Source organism: Pimephales promelas, chromosome 11 (genome assembly GCF_988280905.1).
Source record: "Pimephales promelas chromosome 11, fPimPro1.hap1.1, whole genome shotgun sequence".
NCBI classification, from domain to species: domain Eukaryota; kingdom Metazoa; phylum Chordata; class Actinopteri; order Cypriniformes; family Leuciscidae; genus Pimephales; species Pimephales promelas.
The window spans coordinates 33,898,752-33,920,266 of NC_142779.1; the positions used below are offsets into that span (position 1 = coordinate 33,898,752).

Genomic DNA, 21,515 nt, shown 5'->3' on the forward strand with positions numbered 1-21,515 from the left:
CCCTTACGTTTTTTTTTTTTCGGGTGATAAATTAAGTTTCTCCAATCTTCCCCAAACTCTGGATTCTGATAGAGGGCCATGAGACTTAGACCTGAGTGCAAAAATGAAGGCTCTAGCCCCTTCCAGAGCTGAGATATCGAAACTCAAAAATTCGGCCCGAAAAAAAAACGACAGTGGTACCCCTTACGTTTTTTTTTCGGGCGAAAAATTAAGTTTCTCCAATCTTCCCCAAACTCTGGATTCTGATAGAGGGCCATGAGACTTAGACCTGAGTCCAAAAATGGAGGCTCTAGCCCCTTTCAGAGCTGAGATATCGAAACTCAAAAATTCGGCCCGAAAAAAAAAAACCACAGTGGTACCCCATTATGTTTTTTTTTTCGGGCGAAAAATTAAGTTTCTCCAATCTTCCCAAAACTCTGGATTCTGATAGATGGCCATGAGACTTAGACCTGAGTGCAAAAATTGAGGTTCTAGCCCCTTCCAGAGCTGAGATATCGAAACTCAAAAATTCGGCCCGAAAAAAACACGACAGTGGTACCCCTTACGGTTTTTTTTTTCGGGCGAAAAATTACGTTTCTCCAATCATCCCAAACTCTGGACTCTGATAGAGGGCCATGAGACTTAGACCTGAGTTCAAAAATGGAGGCTCTAGCCCCTTCCAGAGCTGAGATATCGAAACTCAAAAATTCGGGCCGAAAAAAAAAAACGACAGTGGTACCCCTTACGTTTTTTTTTTTTGGGCGAAAAATTAAGTTTCTCCAATCTTCCCAAAACTCTGGATTCTGATAGAGGGCCATGAGACTTAGACCTGAGTGCAAAAATGGAGGCTCTATCCCCTTCCACAGCTAAGATATCGAAACTCAAAAATTCGGCCCGAAAAAAAAAAAACGACAGTGGTACCCCTTACGGTTTTTTTTTTTCGGGCAAAAATTTAAGTTTCTCCAATCTTCCCAAAACTCTGGATTCTGATAGAGGGCCATGAGACTTAGACCTTAGACACTGTCGTTTTTTTTTTCGGCCGAATTTTTTAGTTTCGATATCTCAGCTCTGGAAGGGGCTAGAGCCTCCATTTTTGCACTCAGGTCTAAGTCTCATGGCTCTCTATCAGAGTCCTAAATTTTGAGAAGATTGGGGAAACTTAATTTTTTCGCCCCAAAAATAACAAAAAAAAACGTATGGGGTACCACTGTCGGGTTTTTTTCTGGTCGAAATTTTGAGTTTCGATATTTCAGCTCTGGAAGGGGCTAGAGCCTCCATTTTTGCACTCAGGTCTAAGTCTCATGGCCCTCTATCAGAATCCAGAGTTTTGAGAAGATTTGGGAAACTTAATTTTTCGGGTTCATAACTTGCTGTGACTTTATTTTATCGCAATTCCAAGTTTACATATAAAGCCAGAATAGTTTTTTCACAGAAAAAACAAGCTTCCATAAATTTGACACTAATTTAAAATTGTGACACTAATTGGTGACCGTAGGATTGGGATCAGGTTGGACTAGTTCAATACAGCGCCACCATCACCAACAAAATGTCAGAAGTGGCGAAACGCGATAAAAGTAAAGGTACGGTGCGGACCGGCCCATTTTGAGCACTGTCTCAAATCTCAAATGCAAATAAAGTCTCAAATACACACATACTGTAAACCACTGCACTGTTTTTAAACTGTCTCAGTGAAACCATAGATTGAGAAGATTGTCATTTAGGACAGAGCTAAAACTACAACCAAAAGCAAGAGCATTGCTAAAAACAATTAAGGTAAATTAATTTACATTCAGATAGAACATTTTGATTACGTAAAGTAAAGTAATGTTTAACGTATTAGATGATGCACAGTCAGATGAAACGAGTTAATTGATAAGATTAAAGGTTTACATTTAATTGAAATTCACTTTGCCATGGAAGAGACGGAACACGCTTGAAACCTTCACCACGAATCGAAACCCGCCATTTGGAACGACTTCGCGGCCCCTTTTTACGAACTTTTATTCCAATACTATAGACATAACCAAATTGTTGTCGTTTAGGGATAAGATCTTGTGGGAGTCGCTATCTTTTAACGGTTAATTGTGCAGATCCACAACAGTAACTCGTTGTTGTCTTATTAGTTGATGATCTGAATCAGGTGTGTTAAATAAAGGAGACAGAGCTGTGAAATGAAAACCACCGTACAAACCTGATTCGTTAACTTTCACTATTGGGCAGTGTTGGGGAAGCTACTCTGAAACTGTAGTTTGACAAGCTACAAGCTACTCGTACGTTAAAGTAGTTAAACTACAGTCAAGTTACCCTTTTGGAAAAGTAGCTAGCTACACTACAAGTTACTATCAAAAAATAGCTAGCTACGTTGAAACTACTTTTGCTTTTTGAACAACATATTATAAATATTATATTACATATTATTATTATAACATGCTATAAATTATATATTATAAATAACTGAATAAGTGTCTGATGAATGTTTTAATTAAAATATTTAGTGTTTAAAACAATGCAATACAATTATGATTTCATAGAGTATTGTTTTATTACACACAACACTCAAATATCGCAGACTGTTTGCCAAAAGTGCAAAATTGCAACAAATAGCCTACAACATTGCAAGAACTAAATATACATTCAACATAAATTGCATTTAGAACATTTTCTCAAAAATACCGATTGAACTTGGACAAATAAGGCCATGGGTAATTAACTTTAGTTGTTTCTCCATCATCCAAATCTGCCGTCACCTCTGGCTCCATCATAATCATAATATGGGTGTGTCACTGTCAATCCACTTCTTTACGTCAGTGAACCGTTAGCCGCAAGACGCGTGATTAAACAACAGGTGGCGGTAATGGCAAAAAATGAGTTTGTAATCTAACAAGATGAAGAATATCCTTGCATCGGGCTGATTCGCGCAGGCTCGACAAACGCAATGTAGCTTTTGCTCGCGCTACACCGCTACTTGCTGCAAAAAGTAGTTAGCTACTGGAAAAGCTACACTGTTTAAAAAGCAACTGAGCTACAGCCAAGCTACTGAAAAATGTAGTTAAGTTAGTAGTGTCGCTACTTGTAGTTAACTACTCCCCAACACTGCTATTGGGCCCCAGAGCAAGACTTTGATTTATTCGCATGGATCACACAATAGTCTGATGACAGGCCGATAAGCGGCTGTGTTTCTCAGAAAGGTTGCCGTTTTGCCCTCTAAACCAGCCATGTGGGTTTGTAAGTTCACAAATGCAGTCTGACAATGGGCAGGATTTATTTATTCAGGACCGATCAGCTCCACAGCAGAGGAATCACAGCAAATATGTTTTCTTCTTGAGTTTTCCTTACGTTTAGACTTGAGTTACTCGTATTGTAGCAGCTTTATTAAGTTGCATAAAAGAAAAGGCACTTTAAAAAAATACATTTAAAGATGCTTTATATATTTTTTAGCAGCCTCTATTGTTGACATTTCAGATTGCAACCAATTTTTCCAAGAGCGCTCGAGGTCGAATACAAGAACGATCACTCATGGTACACGGCCACACTGAGACTTTACACACACCGGAGAAAGCATCACGAAACATGCTGGCAACTCAACAATTTGCATGCTTTTGAAAACATAAAGCAGCCTACTTTGATTGGTCATCGCAAATATTCTGACATTGATGAGCAGTGACAGATCAGTGAGACTCAGATGAACGCACTGAATTATCACGACTGAAGTGAACACAAATCTGTGTAGCCAACTCAATTACTAATTATTATTTTTACTAACCCCCCAAACTATAATTTTCATCCCTTTTGGGAGGGTCCAAATGTTTTCAGATTCTTTGAGCAACATGACATCATGACTTTTGCGTAAACATACACGCCACTTTCGAGTCAGGTGGCGTGTCATCTCTACGCATTTTGAGCTATCTGCGTGTATGCCTACGCCATTAACGTCCGCGTCATTCCGCGTGTCTGTACACGCAGTCAAATCTCCAGTCATAAATGCCATTAACCCCAGTGACGGTTAAGTTTAGGGATGGGGTTGAGGTAAGTCGTATCTTGTTTTTACCTAGGAGGATGGTAAGGGAACAGTCATAAATGCCATTAACCGCAGTGACAGTTAGGTTTAGGGACGGGGTTGAGGTAAGTCATATATTTATATAACGTTATGTCAACGGCGTTTATAAACACGCTGAAAGGCGATTATGCATCTTTATACCATGGTCTGGGTGAATACTCGATTCTGATTGGCTGCAGGGTGTCCGTTAAAAAGTGATAGAGGACACCTAGTAAAGTAGTTCTGGTGAAACTGCCTGTTTACTATTCGAAATAAATAAATAAATAAATAAATAAATGCGCTGCCTACAACAGCTGTGAGTAACCATAGCAACAGGCAGTCAAACGCTCTATCAAAACAAACATCTAACGTTAGATTCTATAGCCTAATACAACAATGAGCGACTTCGTTATTTCTTTTAACATTTATGGAGAATATGGCAACTTTGACGACTGGTATGCTGTAGGTGGACTCTCCGATGCTGGACTGGAGAGCAGGTCAAATAATGTCGGTGACAGGCCATCGATGCGAGAGCAGTCTGCGGGCGGCTCCGTCTCTCCGTGAGAGACGAAGCTGGAGCAACGCTACTGTGTGCATCAAGTGCCCATCATGGGCAGCAGTAACGTTACCCAGCTTTTGTGGATCCTTCTGACTGGCCGACTTTTTCAAATTGCACTATAAATGGAAACGTTGAAATTAATTGTAAATAAAAAAGCTAGAATGTAGCTAGGCAAATGACCCTCTCTTTGATCTGATTAATTTATTGCCATAAGCGCAAATCGCTGGTGCTAATTGTTTGTTTGTTTGTTTGTTTTTTTGTGTGTTTTTCTGATTTTTGTTTGATTAATTGTTTTATGTGTAATAAAAAAATAACTATGCCTACCTGTGTTTCATGAAAAAAAATGCATTTTTGAACCTAAGGGTTCTACAAGCTGAGCGGACTATAAATATCTCCGGTTGCTAAATAAACCGTCAGGCAAGTTATTATTTGTAAAAACTAGATTTAGCCTAATTAAAATATAAACTAATGTTTTAAAAATGTTTTATTTGGCAAGTGACCATGGTATAAGCGGGTTAATGCCCTCCGAGGTGTCCATTGTTAGGTTTTAATGGACTTCGTCCTCCGCTGCACGTCGGCCGGTTCACGCCTCGCCGTCGTCCATTAAAACCTGACAATAGACACCTCGTCGGGCATTAAACCTTACTGATAGCACGCCAAAAAATGGAAATACGAATTGGCGTGTCACACGCTACTTCATGAGATCAGTCTGCTTTGAGAAGTGAAGTGATGTGCAGCATGAGTAAAATAGTGCTTTTGACATTGGGTTAATGTAAACCTGTTGTAGGAGAGCTGCAAAATAAAAACAGCCTAGTAGGCACTTTAAAAAAACTAATGGAAATGTTGATAGTGCACAAATCATTTTTTGATGCTTATTCAAACCTACCTACCTAGATCACTCACATCAGCTAGAAACACCAAGGGTTCACTCTAAGCATGGAGAGTCTGCTTTTAGCCATTATGCCAACAGCCGCCACTGGAACCAGCTTCCAGAAGAGATCAGGTGAGCTCTTACAGTAGTCACATTTAAATCCAGGCTCAAAACACATCTGTTTAGCTGTGCATTTTGCCACTGTTCGTCCGACTGTTACTGCGTACTACGTTTTATTTTTGATTCTAAATTGTTTTAATTATTTACTGTATTATTTTTATAATAATTTTTATTGTTCATGTTTTATTCTAAACTGTTCTAATTATTCTGATTACTTTTGATTATTTAATGTTTTCTATGTAAAGCACTTTGAATTGCCATTGTGTATGAAATATGCTATATAAATAAACTTGCCAAACCTACCTACCAGTATTAACTTTCACATGCAGTTACGCATTAACCTACCTACCTACCAGTATTAAATAAAAAAAATTATCAAACAACCCCACATGTTGTTTGAGAGGGTTTCAAGAAAGATCCTCCTCACTCCTCCAAAAACAAACTCCAGCGTATTCAGGTGTCAGACACGACTGGATCTTCAAACGGCACAGGGTTCTGTGGTCAGATGAGACTAAAAAAAGAGCTTTTTGGCAGTAAGCACACTAGATAGTTTGGTGGACATGAGGATAAAAAGTACCCCATGTGTACAATTTAATAAACCATTGGATCTTTAATGTTGGGGACCTATTTTTCTGCAGGAGGTCCTGGACTTATTCAGATACATGGCATTGTGGATTCTATTAAACATCAACAGATAAAAAATCAAAACCTGACACCTTCTGCTAGAAATCTTATTATGGGCCATGGTTGGATCTGCCATCTGGACAACGATCCAAGACAAACATCAAAATCAACACAAAAATTTGTTAGGGAGCACAAAATGAAGCTTCTGCCATGGCCCATGACCGTCCCAGAACCCTATAGAAAATGAGTGGTCCGAACTGAAGAGAAGCACAAACATGGATCTGGGAATCTGAAGGATCTGGAGAGTCTGTATGGAGGAATGGTCTCTGATCTCAGGTCAGGTGTTGTGCAAACACATCAGGCATTATAACAGAAAACTCAGAGCAGTTATCTTGGCAAAAAGAGATTGCAAAAAGGTATTTAATAAAAGGGTATGAGTAATTGTGGCCAACGTGTTTTGGAGAAAAACATTTATTTTATAATGTGATCCCACATTACACATTAACAAACATACCTAGCAACCAGTATTAACTTTCACATAGTTACACATAAACCAACCTACCAGTATTAACTTTCACATACAGTTACACATTAACCAACCTACCAGTATTAACTTTCACATACAGTTACACATTAACCTACCTACCAGTATTAACTTTCACATGCAGTTACACATTAACCTACCTACCAGTATTAACTTTCACATGCAGTTACACATTAACCTACCTACCAGTATTAACTTTCACATGCAGTTACACATTAACCAACCTACCAGTATTAACTTTCACATGCAGTTACACATTAACCTACCTACCAGTATTAACTTTCACATACAGTTACACATTAACCTACCTACCTACCAGTATTAACTTTCACATACAGTTACACATTAACCTACCTACATACAAGTATTAACTTTCACATACAGTTACACATTAACCTACCTACCAGTATTAACTTTCACCTGCAGTTACACATTAACCTACCTATCAGTATTAACTTTCACATGCAGTTACACATTAACCTACCTACCAGTATTAACTTTCACATGCAGTTACACATTAACCTACCTATCAGTATTAACTTTCACATGCAGTTACACATTAACCAACCTACCAGTATTAACTTTCACATGCAGTTACACATTAACCTACCTACCTACCAGTATTAACTTTCACATGCAGTTACACATTAACCTACCTACCAGTATTAACTTTCACATGCAGTTACACATTAACCAACCTACCAGTATTAACTTTCACATGCAGTTACACATTAACCTACCTACCTACCAGTATTAACTTTCACATGCAGTTACACATTAACCAACCTACCTACCTGCAAGTATTAACTTTCACATGCAGTTACACATTAACCAACCTACCAGTATTAACTTTCACATGCAGTTACACATTAACCTACCTACCTACCTACAAGTATTAACTTTCACATGCAGTTACACATTAACCTACCTACCAGTATTAACTTTCACATGCTGTTACACATTAACCAACCTACCAGTATTAACTTTCACATGCAGTTACACATTAACCTACCTACCAGTATTAACTTTCACATGCAGTTACACATTAACCAACCTACCAGTATTAACTTTCACATGCAGTTACACATTAACCTACCTACCTACCTGCAAGTATTAACTTTCACATGCAGTTACACATTAACCTACCTACCTACCTACCAGTATTAACTTTCACATACAGTTACACATTAACCAACCAACCTACCTGCAAGTATTAACTTTCACATACAGTTACACATTAACCTACCTACCTACCAGTATTAACTTTCACATGCAGTTACACATTAACCTACCTACCTACAAGTATTAACTTTCACATGCAGTTACACATTAACCAACCTACCAGTATTAACTTTCACATGCAGTTACACATTAACTTACCTACCTACCAGTATTAACTTTCACATGCAGTTACACATTAACCAACCTACCAGTATTAACTTTCACATGCAGTTACACATTAACCTACCTACCTACCTACCAGTATTAACTTTCACATGCAGTTACACATTAACCTACCTACCTACCAGTATTAACTTTCACATGCAGTTACACATTAACCTACCTACCTACCTACCAGTATTAACTTTCACATGCAGTTACACATTAACCTACCTACCTACCAGTATTAACTTTCACATACAGTTACACATTAACCAACCTACCTACCTGCAAGTATTAACTTTCACATGCAGTTACACATTAACCTACCTACCTACCAGTATTAACTTTCACTTACAGTTACACATTAACCAACCTACCAGTATTAACTTTCACATGCAGTTACACATTAACCTACCTACCTACCAGTATTAACTTTCACATGCAGTTACACATTAACCTACCTACCAGTATTAACTTTCACATGCAGTTACACATTAACCTACCTACCTACCAGTATTAACTTTCACATGCAGTTACACATTAACCTACCTACCTACCTACCTACCAGTATTAACTTTCACATGCAGTTACACATTAACCTACCTACCTACCAGTATTAACTTTCACATACAGTTACACATTAACCAACCTACCTACCTGCAAGTATTAACTTTCACATGCAGTTACACATTAACCTACCTACCTACCAGTATTAACTTTCACATAGTTACACATTGACCTACCTATCAGTATTAACTTTTACATAGTTACACATAAACCAACCTATCAGTATTAACTTTCACATAGTTACACCTAAACCAACCTACCAGTATTAACTTTCACATACAGTTACACATTAACTTTCACATAAAGTTACTCATTAACTTTCACATGCAGTTACACATTAACTTTCACATACAGTTACTCATTATCGTTCGCATGCTGTTACTCGTCATTTCACATGCAGGTACTCATCATTTTTCACAGGCAGGTACTCGTAAACTTTCACATGAAGCTACTCGTAAACTTTCGCTTGCAATTACTCAACAACTTTCTCACGCAGTTACCTATCGATTTTCACTGCAGTTACACATTAGCTTTCACATGCAGTTACACATCAACTTTCACAAGCAGTTACTCGTCGCCTTTCGCATGCCCGTTACTCATTAACTTCGCTTGCAAGTTACTCATTAACTTCAGTGCAGTTACTCATCATTTCACATGCAGCTACTCATAAACTTCGCTTACAAATTACTCATCAACTTTCAGATGCAGTTCCACATAAACTTTCTCTGCAGTTACACATAGACTTTCACATGCAGTTACCGGTTAACTTCGCTTGCAGTTACTCATTATCTTTCACATGCTTGCTACTCGTCTTTCACATGCAAGTACTCATATCTTTCACATGCAGCTACTCGTTACCTTTCGCATGCAGCTACTGGACATTTTCCGATGCAGTTACATATCGATTTTCACTGCAGTTACACATTAGCTTTCGCATGCAGTTACACATTAACTTTCACTGCAGTTACTCGTTGCCTTTCGCATGCAGCTACTCATTAACTTCGCTTGCAAGTTACTCATTAACTTCACGTACAGCTACTCACCATTTCACTGCAGTTACACGTTAACTTCGCTTGCAAGTTACTCATACTTTCACCTCAAATTACTCGTACTTTCACCTGCAGTTACACATTAATTATCACACGCAGTTACACATATGACTTTCGCAAGCATTTACTCAATAACTTTCACCACAGTTACACATTAACTTCCACTTGCAGCTACTCATAAACTTCATCTGCAGATACTCATCACAGTAACATGCACTTTACTCGCCGACTTTCACCTGTAGTTACACATAGACTTTCACTGCAGTTACACATCAACTTCCACAGCAGTTACTAAATAACTTTCACATGCAGTTACACATTAACTTTCACATGCAGTTACTCATTAACTTTCACATGCAGTTACACATTAACTCTCACATACAGTTACTCATTAACTCTCACATGCAGTTACACATTAACTCACATGTAGATACACATTAACTTTCACACGCAGTTACACGGTAACACTTTACAATAAGGTTCGTTAGTTAACATTAGTTAACTACATTAGTTAATATGAACTAATAATGAATAGCACATATACAGCATTTGTTAATCTTTGTTAATGTTATTTTCAACATTTACTAATACTTGATTAAAATCTTGTTAACATTAGTTAATGCACCGTGAACTAACATGAACAAACAATGAACAGCTGTGTTTTCATGAACTAACATTAACAAAGATGAACAAATGCAGTAACAAATGTATTGCTCATGGTTAGTGCATGTTAGTAAATACATTAACTAATGAACCTTATTGTAAAGTGTTACCAGTTACACATTGTCGGTTAAAAACAAGAAAGTGGCTAGTAAAAACGTCGAGTGGCTGGTCGATTTTGAAATCCACAGTGGCCGCCGGTGGACAAAAGAGTTGATTTCCATCCCTGCTTGGTAATGTCAAGGTGTCATAACAAAGACATCTCAAACAATGTCATATTTGCATTAAAACTTTCATAACTGAGCAAAAGACACTTAATGACAGTTGTCACAAACATGCATAAACCTTCCTTCATATTCATATTCATAACGTACATCATGTTAGTCTTATGCATACCCCTTCAAGTAAAGTGTTACCAAAGAATGAATCTCAGACAGTTCATAAGAGAAACGTGTGCAGTATTCCATGCTGCAAGAATGCTGTCTTGACGAAGCCTAACTTGCTTCATAAATGTAATATATTTTTTAATATTTAATTTATCAGTCAGAGCAGGAATTAAGGCTACATTCGAATAAACAAAGCCAGCGGAGCGATTATCTCTGTCCATCTTGAGGAATGAAAACGGTTGAACCAAAGAACGTATATTGACAAAAAGTGAACGCTCCATTGCAACACAAGTATTTTGCAGTATTGTCTTATATTAATGACCGTTAAAACAAAACTATGTAAACAAAAAAAAAACACAGCCACTGTTCAAAGTGCCAATTAAAGTTATAGGATAACGAACACAGCGCATCAATGATCATCATGTTTGTAGCATGATCCAGGGGATTAAAACGTACAAAATATATTTCAGGCCTAATGGAATTGGTAACTAATATAAGTAGTAAATGTGTAAAGTTGCATACAATGGAAATACCATAGACTGTAAAAAAAATGGACAAAGCGTCTGTGACGTCACTCATAGACTTTCTGAAGAACAGGTTTATGGGGGGTATGGGCGGCGCCATATTAGAAAAGCTTGAGAAACACAAAATACAAATGTTCAGAAATACAAATGTTTCAGAAAGGATACAGAGATGCGTCGTGTCAGATCATGGCCAAGACGTCCAATTCCACTCGGCGCAGCCCGTTATCAGCTGTCAATCAAAGTTAACCGCCCTTATTTTTCATACATTTTATATCCAAATACGATCTAAACTAACGAGTCAGAAAAAAATTCACTCACCTCACAGTTGTCAGGCACTCAGAACCTATCGAAAAATACAATAAACGTCAAACTGTAAACATATGAATTGATGCTGTGAAAACGGACATTTTAATGTGAGGTCTATGGATATTCACCCCCTTTTGGGACCGACCTCTAGCGGATTTTCGATGTATTGCAGTTTTTCCCACTTCCGGGTAGGCTTCATTTTTCAGATTAGAATTTTGCCGCTTGGGAAACATTAGAAGAAAAAACTACCTCAAAAAACTGTTATCTATGCTGTTGTCCAGTAACTCCTGTTGGAATTTTCACCCCAAAATGGCGGCCGCGCTCCTGAAGCGCCACCTAGAGTTTTGCTTCTTGTTCTTCTAAACTCTTTGGTTGAACTCTGACCAATAAGAGGATCGTTTTATACACGTGGCTTGCATAAACACATTTTGGTACGCTTTGAAATGTTGCCTTGTGAAAGCAAACCGAACGAGTAAAAAATTAAATCCGTGCTTCAGAACAAAGAAAATGACCTACAGGTATGAAAATGCAGCCCTACACTGCAACCTATGGCATGAGTTGGGCTTTGCTAATCAGGTTTTCTGATAATCAAGTCATTTTGTGTGAAAAGACAATGGTCATGAAAACAGTGGACTTCCTTTTGGAAAAAAATACTTCTGGCATTTGGTTGGAGAGACGGTGCTCACAGAAGGCACATGCAAACTTTCTTTCTCAATTGGCTCATTTTGGCTTTCATGGGCTCTATAATAACATTTTCTACCTCATGAATTTCGCTGAATATGAAATGAATATCTTCATAAATGGATATTAAAGGCTTTAGCTGTGCTTTGCCGCTGGAGTATAATAGAAACCCACATTTTGCTTAAGCCGAACAATAACTCCTGGCAAATAAACCGTCGAGGTATAAAACGGTTAATGGTAAAGCAGTAAACATGCGTGGGAGAGAGCAGACCTTGCCTATATCAGAGCAACTCAAAATTTCGACCCCAAAAAAAAACGACAGTGGTACCCCTGTCGTTTTTTTTTTTTTTCGGTGCGAAAAAATAAGTTTCTCCAATCTTCTTGAAACTCTGGATTCTGATAGAGGGCCATGGGACTTAGACCTGAGTGCAAAAATGAAGGCTCTAGACCCTTCCAGAGAGCTGAGATATTGAGATCCCACGTAGCATTTATGCCATTATAAATATCTCAATATTTCAGCTCTGGAAGGGTCTAGAGCCTCCATTTTTGCACTCAGGTCTAAGTCCCATGGCCCTCTATCAGAATCCAGAGTTTCAAGAAGATCAGAGAAACTCAAAATTTCGACTCAAAAAAAAAAAACGACAGTGGTACCCCTGTCGTTTTTTTTTTTTCGGTGCGAAAAAATAAGTTTCTCCAATCTTCTTGAAACTCTGGATTCTGATAGAGGGCCATGGGACTTAGACCTGAGTGCAAAAATGGAGGCTCTAGACCCTTCCAGAGCTGGGATATTGAGATCCCACGTAGCAGTTATGCCATTGGGTTCGTGGACGGTGGAATTATGGGACGGCGCTTGGTGCTACGGACTCAGGGGCCCTAGCTGAGTGCAGTAAAATAGTTTTTATCATGACAGGAACTTTAATTAAAATGTCCAAAAAACAAAAAAAACACTACCGAAATCCCCATTCAATAGATTGCAGGCGGGATTCTGTCCAATTGCAGCTTATTGCATGGTTAGTACATTTAAGAATAGTGGGTTATTGGACAAATAGTGGGTTCGCGGACAGTGGATTCTGGGATGGCGCTTGGTGGTACGGACCCCGGGGTGGTCTCCTGAGTGCGGGAAAATAGTTATCACGACAGAAACTTTAATTAAAATGTCTATCAAAAATACTCCCCCAAATCCCCATTCAATAGCTTGCCGGTGGGATCGCGTCCAATTGCAGCATATTGATTGAACTGCGGAAAATTTTTTAAAAATACAGTGGGTTATTGGACAAATAGTGGGTTTGTGGGACGGGGGCATGGCCCGGGAGTGGTAACGGGACGTTTGGTAAATATAGTGGGTTATTGGACAAATAGTGGGTTCGTGGGGACCGGTCAGTGGGCGGGGGGCCAGTCGCCCTGACGAAGCGGTGGTCGGTTGGAGACCTCCAATTATTCCACGCTCATTCACGGCATCATCAAGCTATGCCTTTGTTTAGAATAAGCGACTTCTAGTGGCGAAACTTACATACTGTGCCTTTAATACAGAATCAAGAATTAACACCAACCTCTTTGTTCTTCAGTATGTTTCATTCTGCAGTGTTCTGGATCTCATGTTCTCAGTGTCCTTCAATAAACTCTGTGTTTGTGTTAGCTCTTCCTGATGGTTTGATGCTCGTCTTCACTTGTAGCTGAGGGGAATATTCCGTTTATTGGTGAACTGCAGTGGGAGGAGCTTCACTGAAGGAGGAGCTTCACTGGAGGAGGAGGAGGAGCATCACTGAAGGAGGAGATCTGACAAAATCAATAAGAAAACACATACTGAGTTTGTTTTTATATTAATTTACACATTTTAAATGTTTATGCCCACCTTTTCTATCTAAAGTAACTTTTAAGTTAATTAATCTCAAAGGTCTGATTTCACAGACAGGGCTTGGATTAAGCCAGGAATAGGCCTTTGTTCAATTAGGGCATTTAAGTAGCTTTTGGGCTAGGGGTGTAACGATACCCTCATGTTAGGATTCGATATATATCATAATAGTGAACTCCGAATATCGAATGATATTGCGATACTGCAAGACATATGGTAAAAGGTAAACAAAGAAATTACTGTTGATTAAAATGCTAAATTTGGTATTACATTGGGAGTGGAAATGAAAAGGTTTGGACTTGGTGCTGGGAAACCAATGCACAGGACCACAGACACCGGAATAAAAAGAATTCATGATTCTGAAGCTGAAAATAATACAGAATTATATTTAGATTTATATTTTATTGGTAACATAGGACATTTGGCATTATCAGGACTGACAAATATCCCCTCATTGCTTTATTATACTCAACATAATACAGTAGTTTAATGTAGTACCACCGACACTAAAACTCTATAAACTTGAATTTTTTTGCATACAGTAATTTTCATTTTGGGTGAACTACACTCAAAATCGATTGTTACGATCCGCGCAACGCCCTGAACACGCACTAAATGTACACTATCTTGAATACCGCATTGGAGCGTATCCCATCATGCATTAGGTGCGGGAACTCACATGCACTGAAATCACAAGATGATGAGGAAAACATTCCACTGTAAGTTAAATGAACTACATTTTACATGTAATTTGGAAGAAAAACACATTGTTAAAGTGTCATTATAATGTTGCAAAGATGAGTATGGTATGTGTATTTTGCACATTTGCATCACTTAATTAAAAGCACCATATTTTTTAATTATGCCTTTTGTTACATTGGGACTACTAACCAGACATTGTTGATTTTAAAATGCAAAGAATTGAAAATTTAAATAAAGCTCTGTAAACACTTGCATTTTTGTGTCACTATAAGTGTGTCCCATTGGGTAATCTAGTCATCACACCTACTTGAACACTTGGGCTAAATGCAGGAAATACCTACATCGTGCAAGTACACAAGTGCAAAGACCGCAAGTGTGGTCCTTTAAAAAACATTACTAATGTGCATCTTGAGACCAAACAATGGCACTGACATTTTGCTGCTAGAAACAGATTGTTACAGACTGTATACTGAAAGAATAAAAGTGGTCTAATGTTAAAATATTATTTCTCAAATGATACAGTAAAATTGCAGGAACATAAAGAATAATCAAACCCATCTTTATCAAACATCGTAATTCGCCGATATCAATAGTTCATTTTCTACAACTATGTTACACATCTAGAAAGGAGCAGATGTCGTTTCTGGTGCAACACATTTTATATTGGGGCTTTGCATGCAATCCTGCAAGACAGATTTAACAGTACACAGTCAATCATCAGTGGAGCATCTCAATTTGGTGTGTTATCTGCTCGTCTCTGCATTAACTGCTATATTGTGCGCATTCTCACATTCAGTATGACATTTAATAATTGCTCATTATAACATTCCCTGTTGCTCACTAACTTAAATTAACATTCACTTCAGTTTGCAAATCAAACATGTGAACATACAGTATATCTCGCCCCATATCAAAAATAACAAATAACCCTTGTTAAACTTAATTTGAACCTATACATTTCCCTTTGTCTGTTAAATACTTTCCAAAGCACATACATTCTCTTTCTCAGCATGACTTGTTAACTCTAAATAACACATTACACTTTAACGCTCTCTTATGTCACATTTCACGACTCTTTTATACCATTATCAAGCAAATCACTTCGTTTGAGTTTCCCTTAAAGGGTCATTCCACCTCTGGAAAGATTCATGTGTATTTAAAATGGGTAATTTATGTAGAAGAAATGTGGAATTATTTTTGAATTTAGAGCTTTCTAGACTGAGAAAAGACAGAAAATGTATTTTTGCCTTATGTGGATGAAAAACAACTCCCAGAATGCACTTGCTTCGCTGGAGGCCACGCCTATCGGTAAACGCACAGTAGGTAAACAACAAGTCTAGGCTAGTGAGTCTCCGTGATGCGTCTGCCTGAAAATGCGTTTCGAGATCGCCCAATATTCCCGGGATTCGGCTTTTGCGTTGTACAGTCGTCATTCACCATGTTTACTGTGGCGAGCGGGACAAGTGAGAGCTGTGTGGAGAACGACGCGAGGCCGGTGGCGTGATTACCGATGAGCGGCAACTGAGACGTAAGTTACTGGTCTTGTATCGCTCACGGAGGAGCGGGAATTTTCTTAGCAATGTTAAAACCCACATCAACCGATCACTTGTTTAGCGTTCATGTAAACACTACATTCAGATTCAGCAATCAGAATGAATTCAGTTAGATTAAAACAAAAGCTGTAACTACAGAAAGCAAAAGCTGAATCCCGGACATCGATGGCCGGACATATCCGGGAAAAAGAGGATGGTAACACCTAAAGCTATAACTCAGCTTTCTCCACAGGACAACAGCCTGCTAGCTTAGCTTCCAAAAAAGATGTGTAATGCCAATCCTACATAATGCATCCGTCTGCGTATTCAGTACCTTCGTCCATATTTTCAAAACATTTCTGCGGTGAAATCAGACGCACTGGCACTGATCTGTGATAGGTCTGTTAGCACATTAGGTCCAACCCCCTATGGGTGGGTTTGAAAGGGTGAGATCTTGTGCTTGTAATTTTTCCAGAAATCCCCCTCTCTTATACTTCCTCCTACTATGACATAAAATGACTATTTTTGCATCATTGTAGGAGGAAGTGAAAAAGGTCAATAGCAGATTTCTCTCGTCTCAGGGGAAAATGAGAAAGTGTTGCACGACCATTCAATAGTATAGAGGGGTTTCACCGACGTCACGTTCTGGGCGGTAACCCGGATGCGCGGCCATTTTGGAGGTACTCGGTGTAAACAACTGAATGGAGCACAATGGAGTATTGTGCGCTTTGGATACTTTAAGTGAATTATAGCCATGTCTAAACAACTGAAAAGCTCACCAAAACGCGTCCAAGATGCAAAGGCATATAGGGAAGGACTTGGGCCACAAGAAAAGGCGCGATATTTTGAGAAATTACGATTTATTGGCGGTGCAGATCCCTACGAGTTAGCTCCCTCTTCTTAGATCCATGACAACCCGGTGATTCTTCCTTCAGTTGCATATCCTGATATATTGAATTGTGCACCTTTGTGAAATGTTCTTTAAATATTTTTGGCATTTGTTTTTTAGTTAGTGATATTTTTGTAAAGCTATTTTGACAAATAAAAGTTATACTCAAGTTACATTCAAAATTGTGTTTACAGTTAGTGTATTGTACTATATTACACTGTATAATTTATAGTAGTGTAAAGTGTATAAGTGTCCTGATAAAAGTCTTTTTTCTTTAATAAATCTGTGTTCTGTTGTGCTTTGCCAACCACAAGCGCATCCTTTCCTCTGATAACTTCTGGCATTCCTCTCCTTGGTTTTTAATAAATTTTGGAAGTCGATAATATTCCAAATGTTTTTCTCGGTTTTTCCTATTGGTACAACCTGAAACACGGCAATAATTAAACATTTTCCTTGACGACGTTCGAGATATAGCTCACCCTACAAACAAGGGACGTCCCCCGGACTTTTCAAACGTCCCCTTAGGTCCGCATTAGGTCCGCTTTGTAACGTTCCCTAGCGGACGTTCGGAGGACGTCCGCACTTGGTCCCCTTTGTAACGTTCGCTGACGGACATTCCGATGACGTTCGCATTTGGTCCCCTTTGTAACGTTCGCGGACGGACATTCCGATGACGTTCGCATTTGGTCCGCTTTGTAACGTTCGCTGGCGGACATTCCGATGACGTTCGCATTTGGTCCGCTTTGTAACGTTCGCTGGCGGACATTCCGATGACGTTCGCATTTGGTCCGCTTTGTAACGTTCGCTGGCGGACATTCCGATGACGTTCGCATTTGGTCCGCTTTGTAACGTTCGCTGGCGGACATTCCGATGACGTTCGCATTTGATCCATTCTATAACGTTCGCTGACGGACGTTCTGAGGACATTTGTCCGGGCCAGTTTGCGAACGTCCCTATTTCGTCCCTCACCTGGCATTTCCATGACAACACTTAACCAGTCGCCCATGTTTGCTATCATCAACTGAAACTTTACAACTCAGACAAACGAATAATTAAACTAAAATATAAATGCAAATATTTGCATTGATTGTAAAATTAAGTTAATGCTAAAATGTTAGTGTTTTAATGTTAAAATAATGTTCATGTTACTTCATGTAAATTCTAATCACTAATTAAAGATGTATACCACGAGTCTGTTTTCACCCGTTATAATTTAAACATCAAAAACATGACAATGGGCTATATGCACGCATAAGTTCCGCATTTGACGCAAGGATGCTCGTCTATTTCCGGTTGTGTAGATTAAAGCGGAGGAAAACCGGAGAAAACGGGATTATGGCAGAGTCTTCAATATTTACTGTCCTCCCGTCTTTGAAACGAAACGTACATACGTTTAGATGTAATTTTATATACAGTTATGTTTATTTGATATCATTTTAAAAAGAAGCATAAACACAACGAGGGGTGTCTGTTTTATCTGTTTTTGTGACTAACGTTCCATTAGTATAACCATGGAGTATAAAATTCAATATAAATTCTTGCTATTGCATTGGACTCTATGATCGGCGGAAGTTATCGAGCATCCTTAATCCTTCACCGGAAATAACGCCGTGCATAGAGCCCATTGATTCAATTGAATATGAGCTATAATTTATAAAGGCTATTCACATGCACAGAGATTGAATCCCAGGAGCTCTAATGCATCGACTTCAAATGATGAATGCAGCCAAGGAAAACGTGAAGAATGGAAAAGTGGATAATAACAGGTAAGACAAATAAAAGTATCCTAAACATTTACCTGTCAAACGTTGGTCAGGAGAAGGTGACTGGTTTTATTAAAAATAATTTATTTTAGGAAAAATATTGTTATAATTATTGTACTTAAGACTGATAGCACATACATAACAAATAACAAAAAACAAAACAAAAAAAACATTGGAGAAACAAGCGAGTGACGATCAAATCATAGAATCAAATGCGGCTAAGCGAGTGACGTCATTCCTTATGTACGCGGTTTGTATCACAGTCTATGGTTTGTATCCATGGCAACGCTCAGCTGGGTAGCGTAGTGACAGTTAACGGTCCTTCTCAGACGCAGCCTTGTGTTTCCTCTGTCCGTCGTCTGTCTAAAAGGTATTTTTAATTATATTATTATAAATTAGTCACCATATCCACTGTCCATCTTCAAATTATATGAAAATGTTACCTTTTAAAACGTTTGCTGAAGTTGTCCGCAATGTACCGCTGATAACCGTTATATGCTAATATGAGTAGCAGCTACGAAGCTAACAGCTGAAAATGAGACAACATTTCACATATTGATAAAATCATAATGGAATATGTTCATTTTTGTTGTTTTAGGTAACGTTAGACGCCGAAGGGGGAGAGCCATCGGATTAATCCCACAGCTGACCGACAAACACACACACACACAGCTGCCAGCGCATTTGAAGACACACACACACGGAAATGCCACCTTTACAATTGTTTTAAATAAATAATGTACTTTGTTCCTTACACCGCGTCTGTTTTCTTTGGTTAGCCAGAAGTAAAATAAAATAAAATTATATTCAGGGGACTAAACGCGAAAGTCCCATAAACGTCCCGGATGGCCGCTGGTGGTCCTGGGAACGTCCTCTTGAACGTCCGGAGGACGTCTTCGCGAATGTCCGCGGGACATCAAGCGGACTCCACATGGGGACGTTCGGGGGGACGTTCGCACAGGCCATTTAGGGGACGTTCTGGGGACCTTTTTTTGTTAGCTGGGCAGTGCCTATGCTTATTGTGATGCGGAGTGCCTCCAAAATGGCCGACTTCCAGTTTGATGACGCGTCGTGAAACCACTGGGTTTCTACAATGGAAAGATTAATGCAAATGGGTGGAGTTGCCCTTTAACTCTAATGTCCCCGCTGCATTCAACTTGCGCAAAATGGCGGACACCCGCGAACTCCACGTGTGTTACTGAACTCGCGTCACTTACACTATTATTTTACCCATCAATATCACACAACCTCTAAATAACAGTACTGTGCATACTGTCTTTCTATCTCCATTGCATAATACCAATTATCGTTTCACATACGAAGTGTCATTGCCGCATTGTTTCTGATCACGCTCTATCCACGGGTGATAACAATTTCGTGCTCAAAACTTACGTTACTTAACATAAATCCTAAATACTCAAATACTAAACATCACTGTTCGTGGACCCATTTGACTTATAATAGACACAAGTAATCTTACCTGCAAAAAAGATATAACAGTAGCAAACCAGTCAATCATCAATGGAGCGCATCTCCGCTAGTTGCACGTGGCCGCCATTTTGGATTTCTGATCCGTGAGTGTGTGCGGCCGGTCGGACACTTCCGGTTTCGCTTACCACAGGACTCATCTCTTCACCACGCCGGAGAAAGACGAAAATGATCTCTTATGTAGTTGTTTATAGAATCAACTATATCATTTAAAATACTACTGGGATATATTTTACAATGGGCAATATGACATTCTTCTCTTAGATGAAAACAATTAGAGTTATATTAAACAATATCCTGGACCTTCCAAGCTTTATATTGGCTGTAAATTTGCTTCTGTTTTGAAAGTCCATAAAAGTGCATATCCATGATAGAAGTGCATCTATCCATGACATTTTACTCATTTAGGCTGCTTCATTAAAAACGTGACATTTAGACGTTTTCTTCGGTGTGGATCAAATGAATCCTTTTCACCTTGAAAATAATAAATGTTTTGTTTTTGTTTTTTGCATTTTAAATAATAGACCAATTCTCAGTCATCATCAATAAAACAAAATACCATTTTTCTCGGTTTAATGAAAACCAATAGGTCGTTAAGTTTCAGTTGTGTAAGTTTCACGTTTGAGGGGGTTAAACCGTGACGTTTTCCAAAGTGGACCAACGTGATTATTTCATGTCTTGTTGTGATACCGGGTTGTAATAGCATGGGATAGGTTAGTAGTGGTGCGGGTGCGTGTGTAGGCTATTACACACAATAAAGTGCGCATCAAATCACGCGTAAAACAATCATATGCACGTAAAAACTAAGTTTCGCGTTTAAATTGCACGATAAACACAACGCGTGCTATAGAGACGCATTTAATATAAAAACAGACATTTCATGACGGTTATTTTACAGGTGTGTCTAGCGAGCCACATATTTTTTTGAATTTAAATGTCTTTGAGAGCTTTTTCAGGCGGCGGCGCGGGCCATATATTTTTGCTGGCGGGCCAGTTTTGG

At 38.8% G+C, this 21,515-nt stretch overlaps 2 long non-coding RNA genes across 3 annotated transcripts; one reads left to right on the top strand and one right to left on the bottom strand.

Moving 5' to 3' along the window:
* Window positions 1-7,068: 7,068 nt before the first annotated feature.
* LOC148977238 (uncharacterized) lies at window positions 7,069-20,650 on the bottom strand. Of its 2 annotated transcripts, XR_016145611.1 has the most exons (6): window positions 20,508-20,650; window positions 13,840-14,065; window positions 11,621-11,645; window positions 11,468-11,531; window positions 8,444-10,618; window positions 7,069-7,083 (listed from the first exon to the last, which is right to left on the bottom strand). It is a non-coding gene; the product is annotated as an uncharacterized LOC148977238 (long non-coding RNA). The 2 variants fall into 2 exon arrangements; XR_016145612.1 differs by lacking the exon at window positions 7,069-7,083 and having other exon boundaries at window positions 9,841-10,621.
* LOC148977239 (uncharacterized) lies at window positions 18,737-19,781 on the top strand. The gene is made up of 2 exons (XR_016145610.1): window positions 18,737-19,397; window positions 19,626-19,781. It is a non-coding gene; the product is annotated as an uncharacterized LOC148977239 (long non-coding RNA).
* Window positions 20,651-21,515: the final 865 nt, after the last annotated feature.